We start from the raw sequence: 17,436 nt of genomic DNA on the forward strand, positions 1-17,436 counted from the left end.
TGTGATGGAACAATATTAAGAATGACACCAGAGAGAGCTGCACATGCAGCACACACCACATTTGAGGACCACTAATTTAGTAACTACCCTTGAGTTCATGGACACCTGCTGTAAAAGAATTACTCCAGAGAGTCTTTGTCCCTCCTTCTTTTTGAGTTGGCACAGTGTTTATGTTCATGGAATCACACTTAACCTCAAAAGACTGCTGATGAACATGAGACAGGATATGAATAACCTGTTAAGTAGGATAGGATGGTAGAAGAGAAAAAGCCTGCCCAGAGCAAACACACATTCTATACATGCATTCAGGCCAGGAGTCTCCACAGCACACTGCATTCTTCTCAATGAGCTCATGCTTCTGGGATACAGAGATCAAACCTTTCTCTGTCACACTGGAAGGTAACACACAGGAAATAAACATGTAGTAGAGGAAACCAGGAGGAGAAAGCAGCTAAATCCCAGAGGATGGAATGATGGTGGCTTGTCTGGCCAGACTACTTCAGTAGAAGTAATACAGGATCCCTTTCTTCTTCCTAGTTGATAACCCTGAACACACCCAGCAATGCCAGGGAATATATACACAAAGTGGAAGTGTGAGCTTGTCCATTTACTATTACATTTCCAGGTGCCCCGCCTTTCCATGTACTATACAAAGACACAGAGTGAAATGTTCAGACTCAGGAAATATTCCAGAGGCATCAGAGAAACACATCAAATTCCACTGGCCAATACTGGGTCAAACTGAGCTTCAAACTATAGAATGGCAATATGATTGGGTAACAGTGTGAGAAAACATGGGTATTCTGAGCCATAGGGATATAAATCAATATGGAGAACAAAGAAGCAATATACTAAACACCAGAGCACCTTTGAAGAAGCAGCAATAGAAATTTTTTATTGGATATTTTATTTACACTTCAGATGCCATCCCCTTTCTCCATTCCCCCTCTAAGAATACCCCTATCCCATGCCCCCTTTTCCTTTTTGCATTTATACACTTTTTAAAAAATGTTAATCAAAGGCTTTATAAGTTTGGTAATGCTCAATCAGAGGTGTAACCCACTACCCAACCTAGATATATCAACTATCTTTGACTGGTGGAGATACATGAACATCTGCCTCCCTGTCTCCCCCATCTTTCTCTCTCTCATCACCTAGCTTCTCCTCTCCTTCTTCTCCTTACTCCTTCTCTTCCTTTCAGTATTCCTCCCACCTTAGTTTCTCCTACATATCACCCTTCCTGTTAAAACAAAACTTTTCTCTCAAAATACAATTAGAGCATATTTATGCCAATTTGTACCAGTGAGGTACAAGATAGTCCGAATACCCAGTCCATCCTTTTGTTGACTAACCAGAACCTCTGTCATCTATCCTAACTAAAACACTTAGTTGTGAACCTGGCTTTTTCCTTGGCTTTAGAATGAATGTCAGCTGAAAACTACCCACTCAAATCTTTTCTCTCAAGGTAAATATCCAGGACTGGCTATGAGCCTATAAGTTTTCAACCCCGTCAGAAATGCAGAATGACTGAGTTAACTATAATTGTGGGAAGCACAAAGCATAGCTTCTAAACCTTAGGCAATTTATAGAGACCTCTGAACACCTGGACACTCCCTCTACTACAAAACGTTGGAGCATCTTCTGGCCCAGGATCATCTGACAGACCTTAGTACTGCAGAATCATTAAGGGTTGATTACTCTGTCTAGGCAGATATAATCAGTTGACCATTCTGCAAGTGTGTCCTTTTCTGGACAGTAATTTGTCTGTAGATGGAGAGAGGCAATTCTTGTCTAGTGGCTGTCTCACCACAACTGTAGTAACTCCAAAGATGCTCAATTTCATCTTAGAATTCAATACAGGAAGCTGTCAGGAGCAGACAGGTCTCTAATCAAAGTGAACATTAATACAGAAATGTCAATTCTGTGATCTTCTGACATTTTGAAAACAAACTATCCATGTGAGGTAATCTGAAATGTTGTCTGTTAACTCCACTCAGCTATTTCTAAGTAAAACATAGAAAACACACTAACGATAAACTCCAAGCCATGAATTTGCTATAGTACCTTAACTCACAGGCTAACCATCTCAAATCAGTTAAAAAAAGTTAAAGAAGGACTTGGTCTAAGCCTTGTATTCCTAAATGTGTTATACTGGTACAATGCCAATGAGAGTAACAATATTCTTCACACTTTTATATCAATAAGAAGCTCATACCAATGAAAACCTTAAAATTTGTAATCAAAGTAAATTAGTGCCATTTAAGAAATTATATCTTCATCTTGATAATAATTGTACAGATTTCTACCAATAGGTTATGGCTATGCAATAAATCCTAGCTAATCCTCTCTATTCTCACAAAACCACTACTTTCCCCTAGAAAGCCAGCCCAACATTTACACCTTAGTCTCCAAGCCCAGGGAATAGGGGCGCTGACTCTTCATTAGCTTCTTCAAGCTGATTAAAAGCTTTGAGATATTAGAAGAGGAGTGGGGGGGAGAGTAAATTGATAAGCCTCTGATGCTGTGTCTTCACTGCATCAAGATGGAATTCCAGGACATCAGAGGTTTTAGCAGGTCTTCCCAGCTTGCTTGATGAAGTAGATACACCAAGGCTGATCATTCTGCAATTTACAATTCTCAAAACAAATTTTAGTATCAAGATAATTTTTTAAGAGGGCTGACATTTTATTAAGGATGTTGGTTCTAACCACTTTTCTTTTTTCCCTCTCTTTTATTGGATATAATATTTACATTTCAAATTTTATTCCCTTACTGCATTCCCACCACCACCCAGGAACCCCTTATTCCATCCCCCTCCTCCTGCTTCTATGAGAGTGTGCACCCACCTACCCCCCACCTACCCCCCAGTCAGTGTTCAGCCTTCATGGGACCAAAGATCTTCTCTCCCAACTATGCCCAACAAGGCCATCCTCCCCTACATATACAGCTGGAGTCATGTGTCCATCCATATGTTCTCCTAGGCTGGTGGTTTAGACCCTGGGGAGCTCTGGCTGGTTGGTATTGTTGCTCTCCTCATGGGGCCACCAACCCTTCAGTCTTCTCTCTAACTTCTCCATTGGGAAACCCTTGATCAGATTAGTGGTTAGCTGTGAGTATCTGCCTCTGAGTATGTCAGACTCTGGGGGACCTCTAAGGAGACAGCCTTATCAGGCTGCTGTCAGCTTTCCCTTCCTGTCATCCATATTGGCATCTATTTTTGGTGACTGTACATGGGATGAATACCCAGGTGAAATGGTCTCCATACAACAGCTCCTTCAGATTCTGTCCCATGATTTGTCTCCATATTTGCTCCCTTGGGGGTTTAGTTACTCCTAAGAAAGATCTAGGCATCTACACTTGTTCTTCCTTCTTCATGAGCTTCATGTGGTCTGTTAGTTGAATCTTTGTTGTTTCAAACTTTTGGGCTAATCTCTGCTTATCAGTGAGTAAATACCATGTGTGTTCTTTTGTGATTGGGTTACATCACTCAGGATGATATTTTATAGTTCCATCCATTTACCTAAGAATTTCTCAAGTTCATTATTTTTTTTGAATTCATTATTTTTAATAGCTGAGTAATATTCCATTGTGTAAATGCACCACATATTTTGTATCCATTCCTCTGTTGAGGGACATCTTTGTTCTTTCCAGCTTCTGGCTATTATAAATAAGGCTGCTATGAACATAGTGGAGCATATGTCTTGTTATATGATGGAGAGCATCTTCTGGGTATATGCCCAGGAGTGGTATATCTGGATCCTCAGGTAATGCTATGTCCAGTTTTCTGAGGAACTGCCAGACTGACTTCCAGAGTGGTTGTACCAGCTGGCAACCCCACCAACAATGAAGGAGTGTTCCTCTTTCTTTACATCATTGCCAGCATCTACTATCACCTGAATTTTTGATCTTAGCCATTCTAAATGGTGTCAGATGGTATCTCAGGGTGTTTTGATTTGCATTTCCCTGATGGCTACAGATGTTGAGCATTTCTTAAGGTGCTTCTCAGCCATTCATGTTTCCTAAGTTGAGAATTCTTTGTTTAGCTCTGTACCCCATTTTTAATGGGGTTATTTTGTTGTTTGGCGAATAATTTCTTGAGTTCTTTGTATATATTCGATATTAGCCCTCTATTGGATCGAGGATTGGTAATGATCTTTTCCCAATCTGTTGGTTGCCATTTTGTCTTGTTGACAGTGTCCTTTGCCTTAACAAAAGCTTTGAAATTTGATGAGGTCCCATTTGTCAATTCTTGATCTTAGAGCATAAGCCATTGGTGTTCTGTTCAGGAACTATTCCCCTGTGCCTAGGTATTCGAAGGTCTTCTCCAACTTCTCTTCTATTAGTTTCAGTTTATCTGGCTTTATGTGAAGGTCCTTTATCTACTTGGAGTTGAGCTTTGTACAAGGGGATAAGAATGGTTTAATTTGCATTCTTCTACATGCTGACCTCCAGTTGAGTGATCACCACTTGTTGAAAATACTGACCCTTTTCCACTGGATGGTTTTAGCTCCCTTGTCAGAGATCAAGTGACAATAGGTGTGCGTGCAGGTTCATTTCTGGGTCTTCAATTCTATTCCATTGATCTTCCTTCCTGTCTCTGTACCAATACTATGCAATATTTATCACTACTGCTCTGTAGTACAGTTTGAGGTCAGGGATGGTGATTCCCCCAGAGGTTCTTTTATTGTTGAGAATAGTTCTCCCTATCCTAGGTTTTTTGTTATTCCAAATGAATTTGTAAATTGCTCTTTCTATCTCTATGAAGAATTGATTTGGAATTTTGATGGGTATTGCATTGAATCTGTAGATTGCTTTTGGCAGGATGGCCATTTTTACTAAGTTATTCCTGCCAATCCAGGAGCATGGGAGATCTTTCCATCTTCTGAGATTTTCTTCAAGTTCTTTCTTCAGGGACTTGAAGTTCTTGTCATACAGATTTTTCACTTGCTTGGTTAGATTCACTCCAAGATATTTTATTTTATTTGTGGCTATTGTGAAGGGTCTCATTTCCCTAATTTCTTTCTCAGCCCATTTTCCTTTGAGTAGAGGAAGGCTATTGAATTGTTTGAGTTGATTTTATATCCAGCCACATTGCTTAAGTTGTTTATCAGTTTTAGGAGTTCTCTGGTGGAAGTTTTAGGGTCACTTAAGTATACTATCATATCATCTGCAAACAGTGAAATTTTGACTTCTTCCTTTCCTATTTGTATCTCTTTGACTTCCTTTTGTTATCTAATTGCTCTAGCTAGGACTTCCAATACTATATTAAATAGTTAAGGTGAGAGTGGGCAGCCTTGTCTAGTTCCTGATCTTAGTTGGATTGCTTCAAGTTTCTCTCCATTTAGTTTGATGTTGGCTACTGGCTTGTTGTATATTGCTTTTACTATGTTTAGGTATGGCCCTTGAATTCCTGATCTTTCCAAGACTTTTAACATGAAGGGATGTTGAACTTTGTCAAATGCGTTCTCAGCGTCTAGTGAGATGACTATGTGGTGTTTTTCTTTGAGTTTATTTATGTAGTGGATTACATTGATGGATTTCTGAATATTGAACCATCTCTGCATTCCTGGGATAAAGCCAACTTGATCTTGATGGATAATTGTGTTGACGTGTTGTTGGATTTGGTTTGAGAGAATTTTATTGAGTATTTTAGCATCAATATTCATAAGAGAGATTGGTCTGTAGTTCTCTTTCAATATTGAGTCTTTCTGTGTTTTAGGTATGAGCATAATGGTAGCTTTATAGAATGAATTGGGTAGTGATCCTTCTGTTTCTATTTGATTCAATAGCTTGAAGAGGATTGGTACTAGGTCTTCCCTGAATGTCTGATAGAATTCTGCACTGAAAACATCTGGCCCCAGACATTTTTTGGTGGGGAGATTTTTAATGACTGCTTCTACTTCCTTAGGAGTTATGCGACTGTTTAGATGGTTTATCTGCTCCTCATTTAATTTTGATACCTGGTATCAATATAGAAAATTGTCCATTTCATCCAGATTTTCCAATTTTGTTGAGTCATGCCTAGCAGGAATATTCTGGTATGTAAATTCAATCTCTTCAAAGATTGTCAAAGTCCAACAGGAAATTCAGATAAGTGAGACAAAAGTTATGATATGTACTAGTATGAGGATAAGCACTGTAAAGACAGAATTAGTCAAGAACAGAATTTACCCCAGACTAAAAGAAAAGAACAGATTTTCCTGGCAGAAGATGCCTTTAAAATTGAAATTATTGGGATATATTGGAGTTAAACCAAGAAAGTGGGTAATGAAGCATTTGGAAATTCCAAGGAGAAAGAATGGAGCAAAGCACCAAGCTAATGGCACAGGGAAATAATTAGATGATAGGAAAGTACCCCTGTGCTTCTGAATGATGCAAGGCTTATTGGTTGTGTAGCCAAAGGGAAACAGAAATCATTCACAAAAAAATCAAATATAGCACCTAAACAAATGCCCTTCATCCATCAAGATCAAAAACTGCTCAAATACACTGGCAAGGTGTATAACCACCAAATCAAGTTTCTCATGTCAGTAAAATGTTATCTTCATACGTATAAGCAATTTTATACTATCTCAGTGTATCAACTGATATACAAACATGACCTTTCAAAGAATCAACTTGGCTAAGGGTTTCAAAAATCATTCTGTGCAACTATGCTCCAGCTGTGTCACGGGAATGAAACCGATCGGCCCAGGCAGAGCCACTAATGTGAGTCATTAGTCTATTGTGTCTTCAGGAGAATTGGATGACCTTCCAAAAGTAAGCCAAATATGTAAATGTTACAGGAACTCAACCTGCAAACTGGGACAGGCAAAGCAATTGTTTAAGGCCATAGTTGCTACATTCAGGAGTCCAACTGCATCTGTGTTCTGAATCTAATGCACTTAGTCAAACACAGATGGAAGTGTTTGAAATAAAACTTGCATCTGTACTCTTATATCTATATCTATAATATAATATATTATATAATATAATATATTATAATATCATAATAATATAATAATATACAATAATATAATATAATATCTATAGCATATTATTTGCACAATAGTAATATTGCAGAGTAAGTATTATTTAGTCAGTTAGAGATGTCTTTCTGCATCCAGGAAGGCTCAGAGTTGTCATAAATATATCTAGAATAGATCATCTTTAAAATACAGAATACTCTCTGTAATATCATTCCATACATTCTAAGCTCTATTCAAATTCTCACACTTGTTCTTTCCGTAACACAAATGTAAGTGACTGTCTAACCCCCACAGACTCTGATTAGCAAGGTTCTGGATCCAGCTACGAGGCTCCAACAGACATCACTGCAACATCGATGGCCTCCAGTTAGAGGGTTCTATCCTGGCACAAATGGGACTTGAGAGCACAGTCTCCTAAGCACCCCTTGCCCTTTCCAATCATGATGCTCCAACAATTCCTTGTCATGGCCACTGACAGTGGGCACCAGACCAGGTAGCACTCTGGACTCTAAGGAAGACGGTCCTCAGTGTCCCTCCCCATTCAGAACGCTTGGATGATCGCCCTGCTACTACAAGCAGAACTCCCAGGTGAGGCAGCTCGAGACAGGCCCGTGCAGGCCCGAGGACCGCCGCTGTGGAACTTTGCTTGATTCTCGAGAACAACGGTCACTCTAGTTCTGTGCCCTTCACCTCCTGGACGCGTCCACATTTCTCGGGAGAGAAAGTCGCTCTCAAACGATCCTGCTTAACTGCTACTTTCTGTGAATCACCATTGGCAAGTACATTCGCTGCCCCTTCAAGGGGTAGTAGACCCTTTCCCATTTCTTCTTTCAATTTCCTTCATGACTCAAAATGGCCAGACGTGTGGAGAGAGGCCAGCGAGCCTCAGCAAGGACTTTACCCTCTGACCGTAGACCTCCGTTTTCCCAGCCTCCACGGCCTGGGACTCCCTTCAGTGTCCCTCAACCGGATATTCACACCCTACCCCAAGGGGGGAAGCACTTGCAGGGTTCCCAACCTCCACGGCCTGGGACCCCCTTCAGTGTCCCCCAATGGGGGAAGCACTTGATCAGCACAAACCCGAGGGACTTTGTACCTCCGGGACTCATTAGACCGACTAGGCACAAGTTCAGGTGCACAAAGCCCTATGAAGACCAGAGATTCAAGAAACCGGACGCTAAGGTTACAGAAAAGCTACAGGAACTCAAAGATCTTATAAAGGCTTCAGCCAATAAGAGTACCCTGGAACCTCTGAGGGATCTGAAAGAGAACAGGACATTGACAGTTCCACTGCCTCTGAGGGTTCCTGAGGGCATGAGTAACCCACTGACTAGGGACACCAGACCATCTGTTTTACAGCCTGCCACGAGAAAAAGAGTGGCCTCATCTTCTGTGCCCATACCTGGGAAGGTGATGAAAAGCCGGGCAGTGTCTACTGGGTTTGAAGAACCTATGGACTTTGACCAGTTGGGTCGCAGCGTACCTGCAACATCTACAAAACACAGTAGTGAAGATGCCAGTTCAAACTTCAAAGAAGATCACACTGTGGCTGGGCCATCTTCTGCTGACACTTCTGCTGTGCCTGGGCCATCTTCTGCTGACCCTTCTGCTGTGCCTGGACCATCTTCTGCTGATTCTTCTGCTGTGCCTGGGTCATCTTCTGCTGACCCTTCTGCTGTGCCCGAGACATCTTCTGCTGATTCTTCTGCTGTGCCTGGAACATCTTCTGCTGACCCTTCTGCTGTGCCTGGGCAATCTTCTGCTGATTCTTCTGCTGTGCCTGGCACATTTTGTGCTGATTCTTCTGCTGTGCCTGGAACATCTTCTGCTGACTATTCGGCTGTGCCTGGGCCATTTTCTGCAGATTCTTCTGCTGTGCCTGGCACATTTTGTGCTGATTCTTCTACTGTGCCTGGGTCACCTTCTTCTGACTCTTCTGCTGTGCCTGGGACATCTTCTGCTCATTCTTCTTCTCTGCCTGGAACATCTTCTGCTGACTATTCGGCTGTGCCTGGGTCATCTTCCGCTGATTCTTTTGCTGTGCCTGGGTCATCTTCTGCTGAGTCTTCTGCAGGCCAATGTGAACAGGTAATTTCCCCAAACATTCAAGGTTCCCTACGCCCTTCCCTATCTAGCCAAGGAGTTCTGGGATCTTCCACTTCTCCTCCAGATGCTCAGGGATGGTCTGTATCCCACCAAAATGTTCTGGAACTAACCAAAGGTTTTCAAGGGTCTGTGGGACATTCCACATCTGCCCAGGCATCCCAAAGACTTTCCACTTGTCCTGAAAGAAAAATCATACATGTCTCCTCTTCCAGAAGGAGGTTCAAAAGTTTATCCGCTACCCTACAGGTCTCCAAACTTTCCACTTCTCCTCCAAAGCATGTTGGGCAAGACCCCTCTGGTCAAGGGGACCTACAACAGGCCCAATCAGAAAAAGACAGCTCCAAACCTTCTTCTCCCAAAAGTAAGATCAGTGACTTCTCATTTTTCACAAATGGAGCAAGTCGTACCACTTCTTCCCAGGAGAGTTTAACATGTTTGACAGCTGCCAAAGCAGGGCAGAGAGATAAGTCCTCTCACAAAGACAGCCAAAAATGTTCCCCCTCATCCCCAAAGTGCCCTAAGCAATCTGCTTCTAGTAAAGTGAGCTTGCGAACTGACCCTGCTGACCAAGGGGATTTCAGAACTTCCATTTTAATCCAGGAGGACTTTCAAAGTCCCACACCATTAAAAAATGGGCTTAGATCATCTCTTACCGTCCAAAGGGGGCTAAATGCAATCACAAGTTCCCATGTGAGCCTCACAACGCTCACACCTGCTCAAGTGGAGAAAAAACTTCCAACATCTACACCAGGAGCTCAAGGACCTTTGTCATTTTCAGAAGGAGTTCTTGAGAGTTCCACACAGACACAAGATGTGGTGGGAACACCCGAGGCCACCCAATGGACTCTTGTGCCTTCTGCACACACACAAAGTCATCTAGCACCTTCGCCATCTTCACCAGGGGTTCTGAGACCGTCCCAATCTGTCAGGGGAGCACTAGGATTGTCTCCCTCTACAGGAGATGGTCAAAGACATGTTCTCAAGTCTGCTCTCCCACATAAAAGGAGAATAACATATTCTCCTTCTGTGAAAAGGGATCCTGAAAATTCCCACTCCAGCAATTGGACAATGAAAGATGCTCCTTCTAAACAGCTGGGCTTCAAAATGTCCATATCTGACAGAGAATTATTCATATACCCCCTACCATCCAAAAGGGCCCTCCTGACTTGTCATCAGGACCAAAAGAGTCAAGGTTGTACCAAAACACTGCCAGTGAGCCATGCAAGTTCCATACTTGTACAGTGTGCTGAGACAATACAACATTCCCTGCCTCCCCATGGGAATCTAGATCATTCCGTATCAGTAGGAGAGGCTCTAAAAATTTCTACTAACACATCAGAACTGCTAGGGTTTTCCAAACCTGTACATATTTCTCCAAGTACTAACCCAACTGAGGAAGGGACTGTGGGACAGAATACATCTACAAAAGGAGTTCTAGAAACAGCTCCATCTTTAGAAATGGCTTATGGATGTGGCACATCTACAAAAGTTGTTCTAAGACATATTCCACCTGTGCAGAATGTTCTGGATCCAATCCCATGTGTAAGAGGGGCTGTGGGACGTGATATGCATACACAAGGGTCTGTAGCATCCTGTACATCTAACAAAGGGAATTCCTTGGATTCCACCTATGCACAAGAATCCATGGGATCTCCCCAAACTTCACAGGAGGCTATGGGAACTTCCCTATCTCTTCAAGAGTATCAGCCATCTTCTCCAACTACACAAGGTGCTATAGACTCTTCCTCATCTGCACAAAGGGCCATTGGTCATTCTCCATGCCCACAAGTGTCTCCAGAACATATTCCAAATACTTTAAAGGCTCTGGATTCTACCTTTTCTTCCAAAGGGGGCTTGGAAGCTGTTTTGCCCATCCAAATGGCCATGAAGCCTGATGTTTCTATACAAAAGGTGTTATCCCCTTCTTCAGCTGAAGAATGTTCCCTTCGAACTTCCACATGTACACAAGGAGGAGGTCTAGAAACTTCCCTACCTGCCCATGAGGTTCTTAGACCTCTCACATATGTCCATGGTGCTCTAGGAGAGACCACATCTACACAGGTAGCTCTAGTACCTTCCCCACATGCTGAAGCCACAGTCAAGACTTGCGCAGGTACACAGGGCACATTAAGACCTTCTCCATCTCAGCAAGAGGCCTTAGGATGTACTATATCTCAACAGGGTGCTCTACAATTATCTCCACCTACCCAAGAGTGTTCCTTTTACATGCCTTCTCTGGGGGGAACTGGTAGACGTTCTCTCTCTAACAAAGTGGTCCCCAGGCATCGAGTTTCTAGGAAAAACAGGTTAAGAGTTGATCCTTCTGACAAAGGAGGCTTCAGAAGTTTCCCATCTGATGAAGACAGTTTTGACCTTCCTCCTTCTGCAAAACGGGGGCTTGCATCATCTCCTGATGCCAAAGGAACTTCAAAAGCTGTAACTAATCCTCAGGTGAGTCCCACACCATCTATGTCTCTCCCAAAGGCCTTGGAATGTTCCACAAATGACCAAGGGAATATGGTAAGTTGCCAATCTACCCAAGGGCATGCTGGACAATCCGTATCTTCCCAAAAGGCTCAGTGGCCTTCTCTGTCTACCCCAAAAGCTCTAGTATGTTTACCATCTGCTCCAGGGCTTCAGGGAATATTTCCATCTCTCCCAAAGGCTCCAGAACATGTTTGCCATGCTCAAAGTGAGTTGTCACTTTCCAAAATAGACTTCAAAACTACGCAACCTTTTCTAAAGATCCAAGGGTCTAAGGGAAAGTCCACATCTAAAAAAAATTGTTTAGAATGTGTGCCATTACCCCAAACATCTCTGAAAACTTCCACGCCTTGTAAAGCATCTAAAAATCTTTCTGCACAAGGTACCCTAGAGCCTTTGGTATCTGAACAAGGGGAAGGGACAGAATACCAATCAGAAAATGACAATCTGGGACAATCTATATCAGCACAAGGGACTGGAGGCCCTTCACCATGTCATAAAGGGGCATTAGGATCTACCCAACATGCCCATAGGAAGGAAAAAGTATTGCCATCTAATCAAGGGGCTGAAAAACATTCTCTGTCTCTGAGAGGGGCTAGGCAACTGCCCAAATCTGAAACTAGGACTCTAGAAAATTTGCCATCTAAACAAGGATCTTCTTCTAGTACCAAAACTAAAAAACCATTGTTATCTTCCAAAGGGAGTGTGAAACCTTCATCATCTGCACAATGTGCTCAGAAAGCTCCCCTAACGACAGCAGGTACTCTCACAACTGTGGGATGTAAACAATGGCCTCTAGAACATTCTATGGCTGTCCAAGAAACTGTGGGTTCTTTGCCATCTACCCCAGAGTTTCCAGAGAATTCAACATCTACCCAAAAAGAGCTAGGGTACTCATCACACAAGGTAGAATCTCAGGATACCTCACCTTCTTTCCAAGGGACTACAGGCCATTTGCCATGTCCCTCAGAGCCTACAGGACATTCACTATATGATCATGGATCTCAGGAATCTTCTTTAGAAGTCTCCAGTGATCTAGCACATTTTCTGTCTACCAAACTTTGCATATCTGCTCAGGCAACTCTGTGCCAGTCACGATGTACTCAACATTCTCTCCAGCAGTCATCATCTTCTCAAAAGACTCTGGGAACACCTGAGTCTGCCCAGCGTACTACTCATAGGCATTTGTCTTCTGTCTCAGGTTCTTTAGGAAGGTCACAGTGTGTGCCGAGGACTACAGGAACTTTGCCCCATGCCCTGACGCCTTTTGGTCAAACCTCACCAAAACAAGCAAGTCCAGCCCCTCCATCATCTTTGACAAAAACTGTGTCAAGTTCCCTATATTCCCAAGCAGCTCTTGAACCGCATGCATTGGCACAAATTTCTCCATTACCACCAGCATCTACTCAGGTGTGTGCACAAGCTTCCCTTTGTGCAGAAACCACTTTGGGAAAGCCCATAGCTGCCCAGGGGATTAAAGAACCTTTGTGTCCTAGCTCAGGGACTCTAGGTTATAAAGAAAGTGACAAGCAGGAACTAGGAACTTTTCCATGTGCCCAAGTGCCTCTGGGAATTCCCTTATCTGCAGAAGGAACTTTGGGATCTTTGTCATCTGCACAAGGGGTTCTGGGAACTTCCCTATCTGCCCAAGAGTCTCTGAGAACGTCCACATCCAAACAAAAGCATATAGAAACTGTGTCATCTGTTCCAAAGTCTTTGAAACATCCCACTCCTTCCCAGAGGGCTCTTACATTTTCTCCACCTGCTCAACATACTGGACAATGCACATCATGTTCCCCACAGACTACTGGACCTGCTCCAGGGGTTCTAGGAGCTTTGCTATCTTCTCAAAAGCCCAAGGAACTTTCAAGGGCAGCAGAGGAAACTTTTTCTGTGGGGCAAGACAAAGAAACACAGAGTAGCTTGGGCCATTCGCCCCTGGTGAGGGAGGATGTAGCATCTTCTCAACCTGTGTCAGTGACTCTAGGAACTTTGCCAATATCACCTCCAGAACCTGGTAGACATTCATCTTCTACCCAAGTAGGGGCAGAAACTTTTGCATCCAGTCAAGGGTGTCTAGCACCTTTGCAATCATCCCAGGGGCTTCTGAAACTTTCGATCTCAGCCCAGGCAATGATAAATACATTACAATGTTCTGAAGGTTCTTATAATCCTCTGGGTCTTTCCTCTACAGAACAGGGAACTCAAGCATCTTCAGGTTCTGCTCATGGAGCTGTGGGTCCCTGTTTATCTACACAGGGGACAGTATGTCAATCCACATCTAAGCAAAGTTCTGCCCATCATTCTACATCCCCTCAAAGGTTTTCAAGTCCTTTACATACACAAGGTACAGGAACACAGTGCACCTCTACAGCCTGCACAGTGGCAGATTCACCATCTACTCCAGTGTGTCAGGGATATACCCACCCTTCTCAAAAGACAGCAGGAACTTTGGAATCTGAACAAGGATCTCTGACCATTTCAGCAACAGCACAAGGCTTTGTTGAGCCTTTGCCATCTCCGCAGGGGCCTCTAGGATATTCATCATCTGCACCAGGTGTGCAAAAATCTTCAACATCTACCACAGGACATGTGGTATCTGGTGGCTCACCTCTGGAACTTTCAATATCTGCCCACCTTATTCCCTTACTTTCTTCCCTAAGCCTTTCGGATACTTCCCTTTCTGTAGAAGGGACTTTAGATCTCTCAAAACGTACAGAGGGTACTCTAGGACATTCTTCTTCATGCCAGGGACCAAATGAGTCTTTGAATTCTGCTCAAAGAGCCCTACACACAGATCCACCTGCTTCAGAATCTTCAGGATCTATGCATTCTTCCAAAGGTCCTATGGTAATTTCTTTATCTGGACAAGGAACACTAGGATCTGTATCATCTTCCCTAGGGCCTTTGACAATGTCTCTATCTGTTCAAGTGAATCCAGGACCGTTGTTATCTGTTCAAGAAGCTGGAGGCCCTTGCCTGTCTTTACAGGGGAATCTGGAAGGTTACACCTGTATGCATGGCAAGCCAGGAATATCCAATTCTTCAACAGATTTCAAATTTTCAGCATCTACTACAGTGAGTCTAGGATCTTCTCCATCTGTCCAATTGGATTTGACAGTGCCACAGCCTGACTTATTATCTCTCAACTCATCCCTGTCTGCCCAGGGTGTTCTAGGAACATTGACATCTACCCAAGGGTCTCCAGAAACTTCCTTGTTATCCCAAGAGCCCCCAGGAACCTGTTTGGATAAAGAGACTGTAGGATATTCACCATCTAATCCAGAAGATCTTGGTCTTTTTGAATCTGCCCTGGGCAAACTAGAAACATTGCCATGTGTGCAAAACACTGCGGAAATAGCACCTGTTGCCCAAGAAATTATAGAGCCTTTGTCACTTGCAAAAAACTCCCTCAGGTTTCAACCTTCTTCATCACTTAGTCCAGATCAGAAGAACCCCTGCCATCTACCCAATGCATTTCTATGAGTTCAGATTCTGTGTCAGGGACTGTAGAATCTTTGCCATCTGTGCCAGGGGCTCTGGGGCTTTGAAAACTAATGAAGGTGCTCTGGGTCTTTTAGTATCTGAAGAAAGGATTCTGGGAACACCCACATCTCCACAAGAAACTCTAGAACATTCTCAACCAGCCCAGGGGCTTCTAGAACCTATGCCATCTATCCAAGACACTGTAGGAACTTCCTGTTCAACAGAGTTTCTCGGACTGTCCCTTTGTGCACGTGATGACTTTGTTTCTATCTCTCCTCATAAAGAACGCCAGAGGCGTTTCTCTTTTCCCAAGAAAGGCCCTAGACTTTTCAATTCTACCAAAAGGGTATTGAAATCTGTCCCATTTCCTGAAGGGGATATCCAAACTTCGCTTTCAGAACTTGATGTCTTAAAACGTATCTCTTCTGCTGAAAGTAGCCTCACATCTTTCAAGTATGCCAAAAAAGACTCAAGTCCCACTTCCAGTTCCCCTCCTAAAGAAGGTGTCATTCCTTCTCCCTCTCCAGGAGGTTGCTCCAGACATTCTAATATGGGAGAAACAAGATCAAGACATGCCTCTTTAGACCAAACAGGATTGAAATCTGTGCCATCAGAAGATGAGGGCTGGGAACTCTGCCATTCTTCCAAAATGGGGTTAAGAGGTTGCAATTCTGACAAAAGGGGTGCAAAGCTTGAAACTGAGACCAACAGAAACTTCACCATTTCAGATTCTGCCAAAGGAGCCTGTGGATCCTCACCATCTCCTGAGGAGGGCCTCAGAAGTCCCCCACCTCCCCAAGGCATTCACAGACAGTCCAAGTCTACTAAAACCACATCAAAAGAGGCCCCTTCTGACCAAAGGGACACTCAAGCTTCCAATTCTGAACATGAGAGTTGCAAACCATCTTCTTTGTCAGAAAGAGAGCTCAGATATTCTTTATCTTCCAAAAAAGATAAGAAACCTAAAGCTACTCCCCAAGAGGGCATAGCATCCTCATCTCTACTGAAGAGTGCACACAAACCACTAACTCTCATGAAGAGAGCCTCAGGCATTCCACCTCTCCTCATGAGATTCCCAGACACACTACTTTTACCAGGAGAAGAGAGAGGAATGCCTCTGAAACCCATGGAGCCCTGGAAAGGTCTGCTGCAGACCAAGAAGGCATTGAGTCATCTCAAGATGAAGACAGTCCCCATGGGGGTGTCAAACATTCATCATCACCCCAAGAGGATACCAGCCACCCTGTTTCTACTAAGGAGAGCTCAAAACATGCTCCTATTGTCCAAGAAGGAGAGAAACCTTCCATTAGTTCCAAACGGGAGCACACAGCTTTGGTTCCTATCTTATGAGGATTCATCCCTCCACCAGTTCCAAAAGGGAGTACAACATCACTCCCTGTTAGACAAAGAAATTACAGTCATATCATATGTCAACCAGAGGACATGGTACCTTCCCTCTCCTACCAAGGGAGAGACCCAGCACTCCAATATGAATCTGGATACCCCCTTTATAACCCTTCTAACCTTGGGGGCCACAGATACACACATTTTGTTCGAAGCAATCTCAAAAGGATCCCACTTCAAAGTAGGAGATATACTGGTTATATCTTCTCCTCTAAAGGAGCTATCAGTCCTTCTCAAACTGAACAATATAGATTAAGACTTTCTAGTTCTTACCAAGGGACATTGGATATGTACGCCCTGTTTCAGGCAGCCTCAGAATGTTTCAGGCTGAAAGAGATAGACTCTCAAATGCCCCATCTAAGACACTGGGTCTTAGAGAAGCTTTTTATGACAGAAAAGTATTCAGAAATGTGTCTTATAATCAACAGTGGGTCACACCTTCAAGTTCTGCCCTAGGAAGCCTCCGAATTTCCACTTCTTCCCAAGGAGGCATTAGAACTTCCCAGCCTGCCAAATGGAAGCTCTAAGGCAGCCCATCTCAAGAGGGTGGCCTGGGCCCTACTCTCATTTACCATGGCTTTTTCAATTCTTTTTTTAATCTAAAAGTCACCCTTATATTTTCCCACTCTGTGCCCCATATAAACAGCAGGAGTTTAATACTTTTTCTTCTCATCCACCATCTATCAAACTTACAACTTCTATTTCTAGCTGCCTCAGATACACATTGAAGCATCAGGTAAGTTCTTCTGACTAAAAGAATGCTAAGTATTCCCCCTTCTGATTAAGAGTAGCTCACAATTTGTAGTCAAAATGGCATGCTATAAAATGTGCTCTTCATGGAGAATAACATGTGCTTCTTCTGACCACTGTATATCTAGGCCTACTTGAACTGACCTAGTTGGTGAAAAAAACAACTCCCTCTATTAAAGTTGCACTGAGTGCATCTTATTCTGATCTGATGACCTAATGACCTCCATCCAAATAACAG

At 43.2% G+C, this 17,436-nt stretch overlaps 1 pseudogene; it reads left to right on the forward strand.

The window, feature by feature from the left end:
• The first annotated feature begins 15,693 nt into the window (after window positions 1-15,693).
• The window catches only part of LOC117695959 (uncharacterized), a 3,769-nt pseudogene continuing 2,026 nt past the window's right edge, over window positions 15,694-17,436 (forward strand).

The sequence above is a fragment of the Arvicanthis niloticus genome, assembly GCF_011762505.2.
Source record: "Arvicanthis niloticus isolate mArvNil1 chromosome Y unlocalized genomic scaffold, mArvNil1.pat.X SUPER_Y_unloc_1, whole genome shotgun sequence".
In the NCBI taxonomy this organism is placed as follows: Eukaryota; Metazoa; Chordata; class Mammalia; order Rodentia; family Muridae; genus Arvicanthis; species Arvicanthis niloticus.